Here is a 19,843-nt window from a genome sequence, read left to right as displayed (position 1 = left end):
TGGCAAAGTGACAGCAGCAGCAGATGGTACAGAATGGGATAGGAGAGACAGTCACCTTCATGTAATGGACACTTCAATGCTATTCCATGAGAAAGATTCATAACAAAACTTGTCTATGTTTTAACTTCTGAAAAAATCTCACTTTCATATGCTAGATGAGCAATTTTTGAGAGGACACAAGGAAAGAAAGCAGCAATAGAGACAAAAAGGCACAAAAGACCTTCAGAGGAAATAGCAGATTTTGGGTAACAGTGGAAGACAGGGACAGAGCCTGGCAGCATGATGTCAGCACAGCAAAGGAGCACATACAGATTCTGAGAATCATCTAACAGCTTCCTTTAAAAGAATGAGAGAGCCAGGGAGGTGAACCACGGGAGGTTCTGCTGGGTGAACTGTCTGATACAGGAAGGTGTGGATGAGATCACGTTTTACGGCCACATCCATTTGTCCGTGACTGATGCACTAAGTGGTGCAGGAGTTCTCAGCATGGGAAGAAGCAATGCTCCTGAAACACCTTATCAAAACCCAAGTTTTCTGGTCTGAGTGGGACGGAGACGTCCTCTGGAGTGTTTCAGTGTCTGATGACTCTTCTCAGCACACTTGATAAATCCCCATGCCCACTACACGTCTCCTCAAAGCATGAACACATTTTTGCTCCAGACAGAGGGACTGTTCAAATACCTCACCTTTTGGGCTCTGAACTTCCGTCCAGCTCCATCAGGAGCCCAAACATCTTAACAAGGTTCAACACTCTCAGGCAAGAGATCTGACATCTTGGGTGAAAAACATTGGAAAGGCTCCAGAAAGGTTTTCTCAGCTTCTACAAGCAATATAAACACTATGTCCTGTGTTAAAAAAGTGACAATATAGGGACTAATCAATCACTAACAAAAGTGACAATGTAGGGACTAACCACTGACCTTGGCAGCTTGATAATGTGCTGTACAGCACTACAGGACCAACTTTTGCCTGGGAGAACAGAGCAGCTCCCACCAACATGGTGTTTGTAGTGCTGGCAACCTCTGAAAGACACAGGCAGCAGTGCAGGGCTTTTTCTGCTTCATTTCATGTCGCAGACATTTTTTATGGAAAATCCTTAGGATTTTTCCTCCTGTGAAGCTGAGAGGCCTCAGGAACAAAATGCAAACATTGATTATCTGCTGCTGTAGAATGCAACAGGTGCATCTGTGATTGGCTCATGTTGGTTGTTTCTAAATAATGGCCAATCACAGTGAGCTAGCTTGGGCACAGTCCGAGCCACAAACCTTTGTCATCGTTCCTTCCTATTCTATTCTTACCTAGCCTTCAAATGAAAACCTTTTTTTCTATTCGTTTAGTAAAGTTTTAATGTAATATATATAATAAAATAATAAATCAAGCCTTCTGAAACATGGAGTCAGATCCTCGTCTCTTCCCTCATCCTAAGACCCCTGCGAACACCATCACAATTTCCCTCAGTACCTTATAAGATCTCCTGGGATGCTCTCACATGCACAGGTACCTGTCTCTCTTTCAGAAATCTTGCTGAAGACACAGATGTAGCACCATGAGATCCAAATGGCAGAGGTGCCTGAAGTCAGGCCCAAGGTTCTCCTGGAGCTCCTGTTCTTGAAGTTGAAATTGATCATCTGCTGGCAAGACTTCATGGTGTGCACTCATTTTTGTGCTATCAGGAAGTACACACTAACATTTGGTTATTTTCTATTAGCTGTTGATGTGAGGGATTTTGATTACACAAACTACTGTCATTGTGCTGAAACCAGATATCTGACTCAATCAAATAAAATGCTCTTTCTGTTGTCTCTTAAAATGCAGGTTTTCCATTGCTAATTTTTGCTATATCTTTTCTCTGCTATTTTAATTTCCCCAAAAGCCAGTTTCTTGTAAGTGTAGCTCTTTGGGGTTATTAAAGTGGGACTTACCATTCGCAAATATTACTGTTAGAAGCCTTACAATAATATTTTTCAATATTATGGCTATCAAGTAGACTGAAATGGCTTCAAAACAGTCTAATTTACTTCCAAAAGAAGTTTAAAGTACGTTTTCAAACAATTGTCTGTGATTTTGTTCGCAGAATAAAGCAATAAAACCATGAAAAGAAAGCACAGAATCACAAAGCAGTCTACATCAAACTAAAACAGTTTTTAAGATCAACACAGTGAATTTCTTCCTGACTTTGAGTCCCAAACATGTCTCAGTGTTATAACTTTGATAACTCCTATCCATGGTCTGACTGACATTCTTTGATAAAATATTAGTGTTGTACTGTCATTACACCTCTGTGGCAAGGAATCACACGTTGAAAAAGAGAGAAAAATGACATTATCAGGAGCCACTATCTCAGAATCTGTTTCAAATTTGTATACAAAGCCATTCTGACACCCTGCTCTGGCTGGTGCAGTAATGTTTTACAGCACAATTCCATCTGCAGATGTTGCCAAAGGACAATATTCTGCTACATTGACTAATGCATTTCCCTGTAAATAACCCTCTGATTTTTGTGGGACCTGATGCTGCCTCAGAAGCCATTCAGCATGAATAAAGGTGTCAGAATATGGCCTGGAGTTATTATCTGTATAACCTAAACCTCAGTAAAGCAATGAGATAGCCAGATTAATGGCTAATGCCTGGGATGATATTCCTATCTTAACCCTTGCTGTCTGACCAAAGTGAATAATAACATGCTCATGGTGTATCATCAGCCCCTGAAATGCAGTAGCAACAGCATGAAATTTCAGAATAAATATCTGCCTTCATTCTTTTTTATTCCCCTTGTGGATTTAAGTCAGTTCCCTAAAATATTGTCTAATATGATTTTAGAGATTTAATAGCATCTATTGACCAAGAAAGGACAAAAGTCAGTTCTCTCCCAGCTTTTTCTCTGTAGGATAAATTTGTTTGAGAGTGCTTGTTATTTTTAGTCTTATGTTAAGAAACTTCTTCTCAATTATCTTTGAAACAATCAAAGAGCTTTTCCTCGTTAATGGAAGGTCTTTAATGATACCTAACAACAACATATTCTATATACTACTTTGGGATGATTTGAATATAATTGCATTACAACAAGCGGGATTGTATTTTTATTCGGTCTCGTATGGTTTTACACACAAGCTGAATTATTAATAACAACAAAGTCTAGCTCAGATATACACACCATAAAAAGAAATTAATAATAACTGATAATTATGTTATTGTATAATGTTATATGGTATAGGGACATAAAATAAGAATGTATTTAATGATTCCATAAAGTACTCCAGAATATTACTGAATTCTAATAGAAATAGAATTCTAATAGAAATTCTAATAGAAAAGAGAATGAAATTAACTTCCATTCCTTTGGTACTTTGAGGTCTTTCACCATTGTCTCTATGGCTATTTTTTCATGCTTGCATAATTATTTAATACAGCCCAATCAAGTCTGGCAGAGATGATGACCATGTCCATAGCTCAGCAATCTGGATTTCTGATTGCATTTACAGTGAATGTGTGCAGATAAAAGGCCAGAGCAATCTAGTGCCAGATTCTGTGGTCATGAATTCAGTTTAGGGCCAAAATTCTCTCTTAAGTGAATAAAGACAATGAGACTTCCACCTAACAGGGAGATTCACAACACCCCAAACAGCACAAGTGTTCCCAAAAGAAATGTGCATTTGAAATGTTGATCCACGGCTATAGTCTGTACAAGCTATATGGGAAATGCATTCCTGCATGCAGAACTCGCACAAAGTGAATTTTTGAGGAGGATGACTGGCTTTTAGGACAATAGGATAACAATGCAACTCATAATTGCTAACCTACAATTATGCCAAGATAAAATTACCTGAAAGTAGAAGTACAATTCCTGATCTTCCTTGGTCACAAGAAGTTTAAGTTCACAGCTTTGCCCTTCCTGTGTGATGCTCTCTGCAGAGAGACGTTCACTGATCTGAGGAAAAGAAACACTTCATTGCCACCATACTACAAAAATATCCAAGATTCAGAGAGCCAAACAGCCAATAAAGGGGAATTGAAGACAACTGTGATTCTAATAATTAATGAGGATGATTATCTTGTGGGAAAGCAATACAAGGGGATATTTAGGAAAGGAAGTCTTTCTTTCATTTCCTCGATGGGAGATGCCTTAAGTTGTTCAAAAATTAGAGACCGGTTAATTTCCTCTGGTTACAGTTTTTAAAGTCACTGCTGGATTGCAAAGGCAATACTCTGAATTTGCCCAGCAGAACAAACTTCTCAAAGCATAGAAAATGGTCCTAGGGCATGAAATTGCTGCCATTAGCTCAGGTGTGCTGGCTGTGCTATTCACAGAACTCAAACAGCTTAGAAGATAAAAGTTTGGGTGCCAAGGGGGTCTCCAGACTGAAATGGACATTTGGGGATTTGTGGCTCAGCTAACAAACGTTCTCATATGGCACTTGAGCCTGTCCAGCAGGGTACATGGCCAAAGCCAAAAGTACATTAAAAAAATTGTGAAGAACTCAAGAGAGAGAAAAAAATGAATTCACCTTTGAAGAAATGCACATGTTGGCTCCTTTTCTTCTGCCACAAGTTTATCACAGGAGTCCAGCTCATGCAGAGGCACTGGGATGTTTCCTTCACACTGGCTTAAAACCAGGGAGAGCTGCACTCAGGGGCTGAGTTCTTCTTTAAATATGACAAAATATGCTGCAATAGGGTAAGCAAAGTGATACATCTAGTAAAGAGACATGTTGGAAGCAGAATTGCAAACCTTACAGATAAATAAATATACTCCATAATTACAAAACATAAGCAGCTCCATTGAAGAAAAAGAGCCTAAAATTTGCTGAATGTTTCTCATGTTGACAACAAACACTTGAAATCGCTCTTCAATTGAACACTACAGTAGGAAGAAAAATGCTCTTACAGTGCAGATTTTAGCTACATCTGATAAGATCTGTAAAGCCTGAGGTGCATTGACAACTCAATACCCTTAATTTGGTGGGAAAGTAACTCAAGGCAGTCTTCATTGACTTTTGCTCTAACACATTAATCACAGAAAGGAATATTTGGGGTGTCTGGGATCAATTTTTATGACTCCTCCGACTAGCTGGGATCACTGATTTGTTAGGGAATATTTCAAGTTTTTGGCTCCTTATTGTTATGGATTTTGAGTTGTTGCTTGGTTGTTTGTTTTTTCTTTAATTGACTGACTGTTTGACAAGATAGACTATTCCTTGCAATTGAGATACAGAATGAGCTTTTGACATGCAGAACTCTGAGGTCTTGTTTTAAAGTAATTATTTATCTTTTACTTGAATGACACTCTGTGAGGGATTATGGAAGAAAATCATTATAAGGTTGCACATCAGTCAGGATACTTTTCTGCCCCTTCTCTTTGATTTAGACATACACTGCCAAACAAATCAAAGATTACACTTGGGAGCTGCATGCTGCTGTGATGGATCTCTGGAGAGGAAGAGAGAAAAATGAAGTTTAAAAAAAAAAGGTGAAAGGAAACGTGAGGAATGAAAAAAAAGTTACAGCAAGTGTTGGCTCTGCTGTCAGTCAAATGAAAGAGAAGGGACAATTTGATCTATTGCAAGATCACAGCCAAGGATAAAAAAGTAGAAGTTCTCCCTGACAGAAACAAACACACACACACATTAATTTTGATTCACTCAATTTTTTGGGTTTCATTGTTCTTTGATAGACAAGAGCTTTTTCCCTGTTCTGGTGACATGCCAATGCACCAGTACAGCCTCTTAAAGACATAATGCACACATTCCATGACACAAAATTATATCCTGATATCAATAAAGCTGAGAAATTAGAAGCAAAAATGATGTTTTTCATTAATTTCAGAGCTATTAAAGAATATAATCTCTTAATGCCTCAAAAGACAACTATAAGTACCATTAATTAGAGGTCTGCAATGCTTGATATGTCTTCAGAGGAGAAAAAAAAAGAGTAAATTTCACAAACCAGCTCATTAAAACTGTGATGCTGGCTCACTGCAAACAGCTGTCAGGATGGGTAATTTGGGAGTACATGTGGGATGAGAGAAGAAAAGCTGCTGGAAATGCAATCCAAAGCAGGGGATGCATCAAAGCCAGCCCAGTGATTTACAATAGGGTGAGTTGGTGAAAATTCCATAGGTGGAAATACAGAAAACAGGCAGGACTCCTTGTGTCAGGAGTCACCTCTGATAATCCCATGACATCTTCCCCTTGGGTACAGTTTTATAGAGTGACAGGACAAGCATTAGACCAAGTTGTGCTCTCACAATTAGCTGACTTAATTGTATTGAGACTGTTTTTACCTGTGAATGTACACAGCCTAACTTGTACCACCCTCACCACTAAACGATTCCTGCTGGAGTGAAGGGGCTGAGGGACAAATACAATTACAGCCATTACAGTAGACTGAAAGCAAAGTTTTCTAGAAGGTATCCAAAGAACCTTTACAAGACCAAAAACTTTCATTAAATTGCATTCCAAAACCAATGCAAAAAACAAAATGCTGTTTAAAAAAAAATCTCTAAAAGTTTACTTTGCCCAAGTAGAGTTTGATGTTACAACATGTTCAGATTTATGGTGGAAGCATCTCAATTTAATTTTTAACAGGCTGCCTTATGTAAATCTCAAAGTGAGAGAACTCATTAAAAATTGTAGTGGAGAAAACTGTGGAATTAATCTATGAACTTTTATTCATGACTATCTGGCCCTAGAAAATTATTTGACATTGCATATGGATGTCAAATACTTGCAGACTGAACTCTGCTGGCTGCAACTCTTACTCCCAGCTTGCAGCAATGACAGGCTCACACTTGAACTTAACTAGTTCATTACATCTAATATCCCTGAAAAGTGATACATGCTCATAAATATGCATCAATTATAAAACTTTACCTGAGTTCTCCTCACCTTGGAGATTTCACTCTTTTAGGTGAGATCTGTAGGATCCCTGCTCGTGAATCTGCAGGATTTTGTCCCAACAAAGGCTAGAAAGTAGGAAAGGATAAAATCATTGGTGCTTATAAGACATTCTGTATTTCCTGACTCCTCTTTCTCTCTCAGGAAGCCTCCCACCAGCTGCAGTCCCTGAAGAGTAGTGAGAGCTCCTGATGTCATACACCCTCTGAGATGGGTTGATGCATGAAGTGAATTCTGTCCTGAAACTGCTTGATGGCCACTTAAATGTAACCAGAATCTACTTCCTTGAACACAGAAAGTATATTTCTTCTTTTAAAATGAAAGTGAAAACTAATTTTAAAAGTTTCCCTTAAAAAAATATCAACTTGAGACTGCTTCCCACCCCTCCCTTTCTTTCTACCTTAAAAAGTGAAGATTTCAAGAAGAATTTATGAACTTAGATAATGTGCATTCTAATCAGAAGAAAACATTAACCCTCCTTTTCCTCAGATCTAGTCTGCATTCTTTGTCTCCTCAGAGGCATGGCATTGCACAGATTTGCTTTCTTTTGGATTTACAGTGACTTTTACAAAACTCAAATCAGGCTAGTAGGAGCCTTCTAGGAACTTGACTGGGATTTTAAAATGAGTTTTATTATTAATTGGCAGGTGTTTTGTTTTCATTTTTTGAAAGAAGATGGGGAAATACAATCTTACTATTTCTCCTGCATCTAGAAACAAAGCTTTTAGATATACATGGACTTAGCATTCTATTTGTTCCAACTAATGTCAGTAACGTGCAGATGTGAAAAAATCTATTTTACACATTTATATACATATAGTCCCATCTCTTAAAATAAATTTCACTGTGATTTATGAGTCTTTTCATTTTTAATCTAGTTTGCATGGAACAAAAAGGAACATTAGCTATTGATAAACAGAGATTCAATCACATAAACATTTTATCTAAAAAAGCAGACAATTGGGATCATTTTATTTACCAAATAACCCTATGTGGCTTCATCACCAAAAGAAAATATTTATCTTAAGATATCTGCATTGATTTTAATTAGGTCAGATCAGCATAAACCAGTTCATTTTCAATAGATACTGACGTTCCAATATTCCACATCATATTGATTCAAAATTGTTTTTTGAGAGTTATAACGAGAAAAGAAAATGCAACAGAGGCTTGCAATACAGCCTGCTCTATGGAACCAGGTAAATCACACTTTGCAAAATCATTTTCCCCTCTAATAGAGTCAAAAAATGGTTATTATTCTTTAGGGTTGCTGCACTTTAATTTATTCTTCAATTCCCAACTGCCTAAGCAGTTTTTTCAGACCCTGCACAGTCCATCATGTGTTGCATCTATTTTCTGTTTGAGAGAAATTGTCTTGATTTCCATAACAAAATAATACTTTGTGCTATTGTGATAACAATACTGCAACAATCTGAGATATCCACTAACATTTCCATCCCTGCCTTTGTGCCCAATAAACTGAGATTTCACCAGCACCATCCTGATCCAGTAAGCTTGGATTTGGCTGAAGCACAGGTCAAGCAGCATTTTACACATTAGCAATGATATTCATAAGATAATAATGATAATAACAGAAGGAATTCTTTCCTTTTTGCACTAATAATATTTTAGATCAGAAAGATGTGACAACTGATCTTGTAGGATATGGCTGCTGCTCACCAGCCTAGAACAGCCTGAGGAAATTGTTGAGGCAGAATCTCTAGTTGTTTTTCCCACTATTGCAAGAACCCTGTACCATTAGCTGGCAGCAGTGTTTTTCTGAGTTTGGTGTTGCCTCAAAGCTTGGAGTTTTTGTTGGGAGCTGTAATCCCTAAAGTGGCCATCTCTATATCTCCCTAGCCAGACCTCTCCTTTGTACTCTGCCAGCCAGACTTTTCCCCCTTCCACTTATTTCTGCTGAAAACCTGCAGCCTCCGAAACTCCATCACCTTCTTAGGAACATCAAGTCACTTGGCAGGCTAATTGCTTTTCTGCTCGAAGAAGTTATCAAGTGAGTACACTATTTTCTGTAGTAATTACAGAGTGACCCCAGGGCAGACTGTGTACAACAACAAACCTCAGTGAGAAGGCAGATCTTTGCTATTGAAAGTGGATAAAACTCCTCCAGTGTCAATGGGGTTGTGTCTCTTTCTGTGGGCAGATAATTTGGCTTGCAATAGTTGGCTCTTGGTTGACTTCCTTTGTCTTTTTTAGGAACTATTTCTGTATGAACTCCACCTATAATTGCAGGAAAGCAATTACACCTCTTTTACCTCCAAGGTTACGATGACCAATAGTGTCTTAGAACCCAGAGTAGCAAATTTAATTCAAATCATTTTCCCCTTTGCCAACACATGGATCAGGCTGCTCACTTTCATTTTAGAATATTTCCAAGTGCTGCTCGATAAAATCCCCAGATGGCAGAGCATTTAGCTTTCCTCCCCCAGTCAATAACCAATGCATGCTCCTTTCATTGTCTCTATTAAAGAGCTCAGGTGCAATTACATCATGGAAAATTTGGTTCTCTTTTCCACATATTCAGTTAAAGATGAAACTTCTCTGTGTCCATTGCTATAAGGATTTTAAGGATAAAGACCACAAGGAATGGATCAGCCTGCTACTTGTTCAGACTTGACTGCTTGTACCAGAGTGAAGCAGTAGCTGTTACTGGCCATGAATATAGAAGGAATTAAAAAAAAAAAAAAAAAAAAAAGGAAGAGGCTAGAGGGAAATATTTTAAACAATTAGCCAGGAGCTCACAGCATGACACGTATCTGAAGACAAAGCAGGAAACAAGGTCTCAATTGTTTCACAGCTATTTACCTGCTCTGTATCATGCCTTGTTTAAAGATACTTGTTTAATCATCTTGTTCTTAGCTTCAGTGTTTTTTTTTTCCCTTGCAGTTATTATTTCCTTACAGGAAAAACACTGGTGTGGTTTATGAAGGCTGCCATTAACTCTGTCAGCCCCGAGAGATAGCAGCAACTGCAAACAGGAACCTAAATTCAGAGTTGTTAAGCTGATTATGGCAAGGGGTTTAATGCATAAACTCATCTTCACAGCAAGGGATGAAGGCCACGGGGATAAAGGAGATTGCTGGTGGTCAGGTGCCTGAGTGAGATACCTTGGAATAACCACTGTGGGAAGTCAAACACACAGTTAACCCTGGCCTGATTCTATTTTTGAAATTCTTAGGAAAAAAACCATCACCTGGCAAGATAAATGATGACAGAGCTGGATCTCAAAGCCTCAAAGTCATAATAATCAAATTAACCTTGTCATAACAAATAATCAAATTAGCTTACATGTATCTGTCTAGTTTATCTCCAGAAAACTGGGGAGTGCTTGGAAATCCCATGAGTGAAAACAGGAAGATCTGCTGTGTGAGCTTCTAGGCCTGTAAACAATCAAATCCACTCCCTGAAGAAATAGTAGCCAATTCTTAAAGGGAATCTGTGCCGACTGAGAGATCTGATGTGGCAGCATTATCACATCTTTTTTGGCAAGCACATTTAGAAAAATATAGCACTGCCAAGACAGGTCCCTGTAGTCACCATCAGAACTCTGACACATTCACACTTTGATGCTTTTTTTTCCTAAATAATAAGGATAGAAAATAATTGCAAGGAAGACCTTATGTGAGGGTTAAACCAAGAGGCAAAAGAATCTTGGCTACTTGTGTTAAAAGAAATACTAAAACTGCACTCGTACATGTCCAAATCCATATTGTTCCAAATTCTAGATTCCACAGTATAGCTCTCACTGTTAAAAGTTAAAAATTTGCCATGTGTCAAAGAAAAGGAAATATTACTCCTGGGTGCTTGTCATTATATCTTAATATTGAAAAAAAAATTGCAATTGTTTCTAATTATCAAGAGTAACGATTCTAAGCATTGTTTCTGAATTAATTTGTTGTAGTCAGCTGTCTGCATTTCTGTTCCTCTAAAACCAGGCCAAAAATAATCCTGTCATATTCATTTGTTTATGTTCAAACAAGGTTTCTTTTCTGTTCCACAAGGCAGGTGATGCTTTGTTAGTTTTATCTGCAGCATGTGTGATCCAATGCTTCAAGTGTACTATGTCTGTCTCTTTTTCGTTTTTAATTGGGATTTTTAAGTGACAACGCATTTTTATGCTGTGCTTGGGTTTTTTAAAGGTTCTCATGTCATTTTATCTACTCTGTGGTGTTGCTCAAAGAAAACTGGCATTTATTTGGAAAGAAATGAGTCACTGTCAGCTACCTGAAAGACAAGTGAATCTGCCATCACTCTGACCAGACTTATTTGTTTAATTGTTTACACTTCAAGGGCCATCAGAAGTTCCAGATAAGTTCACAGGAAAAACACAACCATGCTCACCAGGAATGACAGAGTTTTAACAAGCACAAGAGAACATCAACAGCAAATCTGAGACTTGAGAAAAATAAAACAAAAAGGTGAGGAGAGAGACCTGGCAGGTTACCCAGAGAGCCAAATCCATACAGGAGGAAAATTCAGACTGGTAACCCTTGAGTTCCCATTGGCAGTGCCTGGTTTCTTCCCTTGGGAAGATAAATACTTTCACCTCATCATTCCAGCTGCCTGTAGTCATGAAGTTAAAATCTGGGGAATGATTTGGTTGTCCACACCAAAGATTACAGCAGAAAATGAAGACAAAAAATGTGCTTACCAGAAATCCTGATGAGCCATCTTCAGAAGTGTGTTTCCACCATTTTTACACCTCCTTGACAATGTTTATAACATCAGAATCAAGTCCATCTAGCCAGCATACACATGCATTCATTTTTCATTATCCTGAGGTCACCTTCTAATCTCCAGGTCCTTCACCGTTCTGTCCATCCTGCAATGATGAGATGTTCTGAAAGAAATACAGCAGAGTATTTACCATTTTAATTTGGATTTTCTAAACGAATTTATTCATAAATAACCATTTTCTCTAAGGTATAAATACATGGCTAATTAAGTCATGCTATGGTTTTTATGGTTTTATAAATACAAGGGTACCATGCCTTGCTATGTTGAAGCAAGCAAAGATTTCCAACTTGCCAATCACCTTGCAAGTTTTTAAGCATCCTCTGTAGCAGTATCCTCAAATATTTTGCACCATAAAGCATGTGTCTGTAAGCAGCACCTGAATTCCTAAGCAAAGTTTTTTTCCTTCCCCAGGGTACTGAAGCTTCACTTCAGAACAGCAGTAAGTCCTTTAATCTTAATAAACAAAATAATAATATAAAAGAATGGTCTAAATGGTTTCCTGCTATTTACATTAACCTTTGAAAAGGTCTTCTGTTTTCTATATTACTCAATACAACTTTTACCCTGTATCTGAAATATTCAGATTGATACTAAAAGCTGCATGTTTCCAAAACAGCCCCACTCCTCATAAATTATCCTTTTCCAACCATACAGCAGTTTTAAAGGAACTGAAATTGCAGGAACCTTGCCATTTACACAACCCCCCCAAAAAACATTTAAAAAAAGAATTTGAGACACTGCAGTTACCAATATGTATATATCATGCCATTATAACTTACTCTTTGTCTCACCATCTACATTTAGATACAAAAGTTCCTGACAAAAATGCATTTGGGCAATATTTGCTTTCAGACTCCTGGGTTTAAAATGTGTCTGAGAGCAGATATTCCACCAGATGGATGTAAAATTCAATTCGGTGCAGTCTACCATTTTGGAACCTGGGAATAAAATGCTTTTGAAGATTTTACCCATAATTTTTTGTTTCCACACTGGCCCTAATTCTGGGTCCATGCTTTTTTGATCGTCTTTCACACATTTCATACATCCTTTCCTTTTATTATATTCTTCCTGTTTTGTGTGGTCAGATTCAGTTTTCAGTAGAGGCTTTAGAAAATGCTCCTTTGAATAACAGAGACAAAAGAATGTGACCTTAGTCACCTCATATATTTATATATATATATACATATATAAAAACATATATTTATACATATGTTTGTAAAAGGATGCTCCAAGCACATGAATTAATTAACATTGCCTCATTATTGATTAGCCTAACTGCTTCTGAGATAGTGGACTCTTGACTTATCAAAACCTTGCAAAGAATTTAATTCGTATTCTGGTGCTCTCCCTACATGTCTAGAAGCAATTTCAACTTTTCCCTCTTATATCAAGAAGGAAACTTGAGCCAGGAAGTGAAGAGTGTTCAGAGTAAAAGGCATTACATCCAACACCACTTTAAAAACATTACACATGCAGTGAAAATGAAGCTTGGAGAGAGAATGCATGCTTTGAGCAATTATAGGTGAGAGATTTTTTTTTTTTTTCAGATTGCATTTTATTTGTGATGTCTCATTAAACTGACAGTTTCTTAGAGAGTGGAGAGTAATTTGAATTAATACAGTATGCATTACATATATATTGCCATATGGATACTGCAATTTTTTAATGAAATAGAATTAAAAATGTAAGTTATTTGTGGGCATAGCCAAAAGTGTATTTCCAGGGAGATGAATACATAGCAAATCTCTGTAAATTCATGAGATATCAGTGTAGGTGTCAGCAAGTAAGAAAACACATTACCAGTAATAGGAAATATTTTGGCCCACTAGTAATTAATTAAAAATTTTCATAGACTTCCAAGTGTCTAATGTGAAAGTTCAAGAATCAAAGTGAAATTTCAGTAATTAACTTGTTTGTTTTAAGAATGAAAGTAGCTTCTGTGGCCAGCACTAAACTGAAGTATTTAGACACATCTTCCAAAATTTGATAACTTAATTCCTTCTTAATTTCTTTGTCTGAATATACAAACTTCTGAAAAATGTCATACATCATGCTAATGTCTTACCTAATGTATGTTTATGCCATCATTTCTTAATTTTTTTACTCATTGTAAGACTTTCCCTTCTGTAATAAACTTTTGTGCAATGCAATAAATTCCTGAGAAAAAGAAGAAGGTTCATTGTTACTTTAACTAAAATATTACATTATTTCAGAAGGCATGTGTCTCTCAGGATTCAAATGACACAGTTTTTAATTAGAAAAATCCCAATAGTAGTAGATATTATAGGCTAGAGGAAGACGTTCATATTTTACCAGGATGTATTCACTAAATCTGTTGGAATACTAGGATGGAATATGATTTTTTTTAAACTTATTAATATGTTTTAAAGCAACTTCGACCTTCAGAAATAAAAGTTTAGGAAAAGGCCCAGAAGATCACAAAATGATGATGATGCTTTGAAAAAAACTGTGTTTAAGTTGTCTTTTAGTCTCAAAAATTCAAGGCTTAAGATGAGATGAATGAACATTTATAAAGATCAGCCATGTTATCCTTACATCCCTGCATACTCTTAACATGGAAATATTTTTAAAGTCTCCAGAGAGGTCTACTATCTTTTTTATGGAGGAAAAGTTAATTGGTGCTTTTCCTTTGTCAATCACACTAGTTTTGCCAATGTTCTTTTTCACAAGAGGGATTCCTCACTGGAGCATTGTGAGTAATTGCTGAGCAGGCCCTGCACACCCAGAAACTGTACAGAAGGTTTTGGGGAATATCTTTTCCCTTCTTAAAAAGCATTATTTTCCCCATCTAGCCACAAGCAAACTAAATAATTTCACTGTTTTCACTTGGCCTCCTCTGTCCTTTTCTCTTCCATTCTCACGCCTCATTTTTCAGTGCTGTGACTCCACTTTCTGTACTTCCCTCTCTGCTCACTTTCTTTATTACTCCCTCTTCCCATTTATCCCAAACCAAGGCAGGTGCTGTGTAACCCCCCAGGAGCACATTTCTCTATTCATCTTTTTCTAATAGATGTTTCTATCAATTCCTTGTTTCTGTGCTGGACTTTCCCCATGTCAACAGTCCCACTGAGTTTAGTGCAGCCACACAACCAAGAAAAGTCAGAAAAGAGGTTTTGAAGCTTTTGCTGGATGAGAGCCTGCAAGCAGACAGATCATTTTAGTGGAAATTCTTTGGAAATTTTGTGGAAAGTAACTGTGTTCCAGTCACTGCTTAAATATCCAGAGAGCCCACCCCAAAGTAGGGTTTGCTGGGCTGAAGTGACGCACAGACCTGTCCCAGGCCCTCTCTCCTTACTAAGGAAAATGGCAGGAATTGTTGAGCTCTGAGCTGTGCTTCATTGTATTGGAGTGAAAGCAATAATGACTCAAATATTCTTGGGCAAAATTTGTGAAGATTAATTCAGGACATTGAACATTCATTTACTAAAATGATAAAAAAGTATCAAAAATTACAGAAGTATCTGGTGCTTCTTTTTCCACGCACTTCTGACGCATAGCATTATAGCAGAAAAGGGAAAAAGAAAGGGATAAGTTTTGCCCTTGAGAGCAATAATATGATTACAAGAAGACAGTTTCAGACCTATTGAATATTTCAAACCATACATTCTAATGTGTGTTTCATTAACTTTGGGGTGGCAATGAAAAGGAGGCTCCTTCATGTTTTTTTTCTCATACTGTTCCACTTCATTATTAAGCAATGATGCCAAGCTGTTCACCAGGATTGCTGCTAGCAGGCTTGAACAGCTTCTGCCAAGTGTGATTAATGCAGATCAAACAGAGTTTATTCAGTGGAAGAGATTGGCAGATAACATTTATCATCTCTTAAGAAAGTTGGGATTTCCAGACTGACGTCAGGCTGGCGATAAACTTAGAGGCTGAAGGATGTTTGACCAACTAGTTTTGCATATCCTTTAGAAGAAAGTTGAATTCCACTTTGATTAGATTTGAAACCTGAAGAGAGCCTCATTTATATGTAAAGCCTCCTCCAGTGGGTAACTTTGTTGTGGAAAGGACAAGGCATATCGAGATGCTTATCAGTGACTGTACTTTTTTTTAATAAGTATAAAGACTATGTGTCACTCACCAACACAGAGCAGCTGGCACTGGCCAAATCAGCATCCTCAGGCTGCATGGAGGGTGGGGGAATAACCCAGCATGGATTTAATTCCTGCTTTGTTAGCTGGAGCAGGCCGTTCCTTCCATTTTTTTGTTGTTCTTTCTGTCTGCTTTGCAGTATAAACTTTTCAGAGTTCAGAGGAAGTCTGAAGTACAAAACAGTATTTTGCTGTCTTAGGCGAATATCTTTCTAAATAATGAGAAGATTTTAATGAGAAAACCGAAAGTTATTTAGTCTTTACCTTTCTCAAAAGCCATTATCCTTAGGTTGTTTTCCTGGCTGCTGAGCAACACAAAAGCTGTGCTGAGAAACTCATTCAGTTTCTAAGATCTATTGCCTGGCCTTGAACCTCTAGCACAGACCTCTGCACAGAGATCTTCTTAGAATAACAGTTTTCCACTTCCTCCACCTTCCCCACCAAACACAGCCCTAATGGCAGTCAGCATAATAAAAAGTCTCCAGCACAAGAAAGCAAGTTCCTAACTGCAGTCAGCTAATCTCTGAGACACCCTGAGCTGTCTCAGGTGTTTGGAGGCAGCAGAAAGCTCATTAGCACCAGATAAATCCCATCCCCAGGCTCAGCCAGCTCATCAAGGGGAGGTTATTGCCCATATAAAACTGTCTCGGGCACAAAGACCTTTGCTTCCCTCCCATTTTGCCTGGCACTGACATAACCTCTTCTGCCTGAGCAAGAATTTCTCTGCAGTGACAAAAGTTCCTTTTTGATATCACTGTGACCTACCTGAGGCCTCTGTTTGTCACCACCAATTCCCACAGATGACTTCTTTGGAACGTGCTGTGGTTCCCAAGGCTCCAAATTAGAAAGTTTACTTGGTTTGTCTTCTTACAGAAAGGATGCTTCATAAAAATAATAGTAATTGTTTATAATAAGCAGTTTTTTCTCTATGCAAGAAAAGTAAACTGAGAGATTATTTAAAAAATTTCACTCTATAGTTACTTTTAGCAATTGCAGGTAGTATTTTTTAGCATGGTAGTTTCCTCAATGTGGCTGAAGCCATGGCTCAGATTTTGCATCCCTTAACAAAAACCTCTTAAATGTGCTCTTTTATTTATTTGTTAATTTTCTGAAACATTCTTTATACATTCTTTGTACCCCCTTTGCACTTAGAAAAATCTGCTATTGCTAACTCACTTTCACATGGATAACACAAGTTTGGAAATATGTTCTCCCAGAGACCCTGTGCTAGACATAATTACTTCATCTGGATCTTCACCCTCAGCACTGTCTTTGGCAAAGATTCATGGCTTTATAGGAGTCCAAACAGCAATTTTAAAAGAAAATAGCAACAAAACCCAACAGCCCAACACACATAATCTGACGCTGCAGCTTATGCCATGGCTCATCTGGCAGATGTTCTGAAGTGAGTGCCTCTGACTCTCAGAGCTCTGCTTTCTGTTCTGTTTGCAAATGATCATTTCTGCTTTCACTGGTGGTTCCATGCCAGATCCCTGAGGGCAGTGGCAATATGTTCCACTTAATTTCAGCTTTCACTAGACCAATATATTTTTAAAGTAATAGTAATTCAGAGTTATGACCAGAGTAGTAAGGCTGTGCCCAATCTATCCTTGGGGTTGTTTGCAGACGGCTTAGTCTGGTGCTTACTGCTGGAGAGCATTGGCTCTGAGGCCTCCTTAGCATCTTCCCTCAAGCCAAACTGGAGGATTTTCAAGCCTTGTCCTCTGCCTGCCCTGCACAGCAGCAGCTCCAGGTTGCTGGCTCAGGCAGCACAAAGTTACTCACATTGCTTTGCAATGCTCATTGCTCTGCTTTACTTCAGACATGCTCCAGAGGCAGGGGGTGTGACACTGGGCTGCCCCAGGAGCTCAGAACACAGCAATGCCAGCCCTCCACAGCAAAAAACCATCTACTTCTGTCTCATTTGGTGAGGTCCTTCTAAATTGAATTTGCTTCTCCTTAGCTCTGTGCAATGCCACTCTGAGAATAGCTGCACCTCCTCTCTCCTCTGGAAAGTGCCCAAAGCTCCACAGTCCCCCTGAATCTCTGTCAGCTGCAGCAAAGCAGCTCAAGGATCTTCTGTTTGCACCTCAAGGTACATCTGGAGCCAATCCAGTTCAAGGCTGCCCAGCAGCACAGGCAAAGTCACTTTTGTCACCTGAAGAGTGAGTGACACGAGGCAAAAGGGCAGTTCCTGCTCTTGGTAAGGACAGCTCCCAAGGCTTGGGCAGGGAGGGGGTGTTTAACCCCTGTTATCTCCAGGGATTAGGGCATGATTGCCCCCCTGTCACCATCCCAACCTCTGCTGGGGCTGCTGGAGCAGCATCCTCCTCAAAGGAGGGAGCTGAGCCCATGGAGCAGCATTTGCCCCTTCCCTGCTCACCCCCAGCCCAGGGAAAGCCTGGTCTCTGTGACAACAGCCATGCCAAAAAATGAACATCCCCCTCCCATCACTAAAGCTGCCCTCAGCCAGGCATGCCTGCACCCCTCCTGATGATAAACCTGCACTGAAAGGCAATTTGAGCATTCATAATCTCCTATATCAGGCTCTCATGCCATTAATGCCACCAGTGCTGTGACCTTTTAGCAAGATATCAGGTACTAGCAGCAGGCTCAGAATTGCAAACTTTAATTAAAAACTGTATTTTAAAATAAAACTCGGTTTAGATGCACTGATAAGTGATTTTCACTATGTGAAATTTCAGATTTGCTTTCCTGGGGGAAAAAAAAATTCATTGCAAGCTTCCTATTAATTTCTGGCTAGCTGGGTTTCAAGGACAATTTTATTAAAAATGAGCAGAGCCTTCTGTAATAAAACCTTTGCAGTTGTTATGACCACCTGTGCTACCTCCCACCTTGATCCACCACATGACACAGCACAGTTAATTTTCCCACATCCTAGCAAGGAAATTGAGCTGTTACAATTTCAGACGATGGGGCTCACATACACATATTTTAGACTTCATTATTTTTCTGTTTGACACGCCTGGACCTGGCAGAGGTTGCCTAAACAGCTTTAAGATCTCTTTCTCTATGCAGCACGGTATAAAAGCTCAGATAAAATCATTAAAGTTTCTGATTTGGTGCAAAACAAGAAACAAGAGGAAAATAAAACTGGGCTCCTCATTGAAGTGCAGAGCACTGACTGTACAGGAAAGGTCTCAAAGGAGATGATCTTAATGGATTACTGTTAATAAACATTACAGTTTATTAAACAGTTTATAAAACAAACAACAGGGTGGCACTCATCTGAACTGAAACAAACAGGGAAATGATGGCTCTTGAGGCTTACTCACCACAGATATATTGCTTCCTGCTCTCCCCGCAGCCCTAGGTCTAAGTTTTATGAAAACACTAATTGTTCCCCACTGCCACTCTTAACCACCGATGACTCAGTAGAAAATAAAAACAAACCTACAAAAAACCTACAAAAACACCCCCCACACCAGCCCGATTGGGTCCCCACAGACCAGCCTTTTTTGGCTGTGCCCGTCTCCATTTAATTTCAGAGGGCAAAACCTCCTAATCTTAGCCACAAAGGAAGGGCAGGAGAATTCATTCTGGGGAGAGAGAGTTGGCAAGCTGAAAAATGGAAAGCAGGGGAGGAGATTATAATTAATGCATATGGGTAGTTTACATGCTGTCTCCTCTCCATGGTGAGAATGTAGCAAGCTGTCTAATTGGAGCCTGGTTTTTGGCTCCACTTAAATTCCTCAGAAAGCATTGCACTCCACAGGCTGCTTAGTTAGATTTTGTAGGTTTTGGCCACAGCAGAAGCCTAATAAAAAATACTGGGATGAGGAGGGCAAGCTATTTCAGGCATAACATTCTGGAGCAATGCAAAGAGGTCACAACTGGTGAGAATCTGCATGAAATTGCATTAGGCACAGATGAAGTGTCCGATCATCTTTCTGCCCAAATTCATAAATATATTAGCACACACAACCATCAGAGTCACATCTTGTTTTTATATCCAGCAACCATCCTCTTCACTGGTCCCTGACAATTCTGATAAATTGCTACTGCCCTTCAAAAGAACTTTTGATTTCCATTTCAAATCCTGCCCTGGGTGTTGCCAGC

At 38.7% G+C, this 19,843-nt stretch overlaps 1 long non-coding RNA gene across 4 annotated transcripts in view; it reads right to left on the bottom strand.

Annotated features, from left to right (window-relative positions):
* LOC134414863 (uncharacterized) overlaps nucleotides 1-15,955 on the bottom strand; it is a 45,992-nt gene extending 30,037 nt beyond the window's left edge. For all 4 annotated transcript variants that reach the window (XR_010026865.1, XR_010026866.1, XR_010026867.1 and 1 more), the window contains exons 1-5: nucleotides 15,754-15,955; nucleotides 11,563-11,751; nucleotides 6,885-6,961; nucleotides 4,506-4,665; nucleotides 3,824-3,928 (exon numbers count right to left, since the gene is read on the bottom strand). This is a non-coding gene — a long non-coding RNA (uncharacterized LOC134414863). The remainder of the gene's footprint in view (nucleotides 1-3,823; nucleotides 3,929-4,505; nucleotides 4,666-6,884; nucleotides 6,962-11,562; nucleotides 11,752-15,753) is intronic.
* Nucleotides 15,956-19,843: the final 3,888 nt, after the last annotated feature.

Source organism: Melospiza melodia, chromosome 2, assembly GCF_035770615.1.
Source record: "Melospiza melodia melodia isolate bMelMel2 chromosome 2, bMelMel2.pri, whole genome shotgun sequence".
Classification (NCBI taxonomy): domain Eukaryota; kingdom Metazoa; phylum Chordata; class Aves; order Passeriformes; family Passerellidae; genus Melospiza; species Melospiza melodia.
The sequence above is the reverse complement of the archived record's forward strand: the minus strand, read 5'-3'. Positions and strand labels throughout refer to the sequence as shown.